The following is a 1,084-nucleotide window of genomic DNA, read 5'->3' as shown; positions in this document are numbered from 1 at the left end:
AGAAGAAGAAGAAGAAGAAGAAGAAGAAGAAGAAGAAGAAGAAGAAGAAGAAGAAGAAGAAGAAGAAGAAGAAGAAGAAGAAGAAGAAGAAGAAGAAGAAGAAGAAGAAGAAGAAGAAGAAGAAGAAGAAGAAGAAGAAGAAGAAGAAGAAGAAGAAGAAGAAGAAGAGAAAATAGAGGAACCAGTTGTAGTAGTGATAGGGGATCAAGCAGAAATTCCTAATGTTTTGATGGACTATTCTCAGCCTAAATCAATGATATTCAGTCAAACATCATCAGACCAGCCATCTCAGCTAACACTTTTGAGATCAAGTCAAGCACAATTCAGATGATACAGAACTCAGTTCAGTTTGGGGGTTCTCCTACTGAAGACCCCAACATGCACATCAGGGATTTCATTGAGATATGTGACACTTTCAAGTTCAATGGTGTGACTGAAGATGCTATCAAGGTGCAACTCTTCCCATTCTCTCTAAGGGATAAAGCGAAGTGCTGGTTACATTCTCTACCACCAGGGTCTATCACCATTTTGGAGGATCTTACTCAAAATTTTCTCACTAAATTCTTCCCTATGGCGATGACTGCTGCAATCAGGAATGCTCTTACTCAGTTTGCTCAGCAAACTGGAGAATCTCTATGAGAGGCTTGGGATCGATATAAGGAGATGCTAAGGAAGTGACCACACTATGGCATGCCTGATTGGATGATTATAAATTGTTTCTGTAATGGATTGGGTGCTACTTCTAGACCCATGCTCGATGCAGCATCAGGAGAAGCCTTGTGGGCTAAGAGCTACAATGAAGCTTATGAATTGATTGAAATGATGGCTGCTAATGAATACCAGCACCCTTCTCAGAGACTGACTTAGGGAAAAGTAGCAGGAATTCTGGAGTTGGATGTAGCAACTGCTATAGTTGCCCAACTTAAGGCTTTGACGATGAAGGTGGACACTTTAACTAACTATGGAGTTAATCAAATCACTAGTATTTGTGAGCTTTGTGTTGGTGCCCATGAGACTGATCAGTGCGCTATTTCTAGTGAATCGGCTCATTTCGTGAGCAATTTTCAGCGATCACAGCAACCTG

General features: G+C 40.9%; 1 non-coding gene across 1 annotated transcript; it reads right to left on the bottom strand.

Annotated features, from left to right (window-relative positions):
- Positions 1–585: 585 nt before the first annotated feature.
- LOC141694893 (small nucleolar RNA R71) lies at positions 586–692 on the bottom strand. Its single transcript, XR_012564172.1, has one exon. It is a non-coding gene; the product is annotated as a small nucleolar RNA R71 (small nucleolar RNA).
- Positions 693–1,084: the final 392 nt, after the last annotated feature.

This window comes from Apium graveolens, chromosome 10, assembly GCF_009905375.1.
Source record: "Apium graveolens cultivar Ventura chromosome 10, ASM990537v1, whole genome shotgun sequence".
Lineage (NCBI taxonomy): Eukaryota > Viridiplantae > Streptophyta > Magnoliopsida > Apiales > Apiaceae > Apium > Apium graveolens.
Note: the sequence above shows the minus strand (reverse complement) of the source record. Positions and strands in the feature narration are given on the sequence as shown.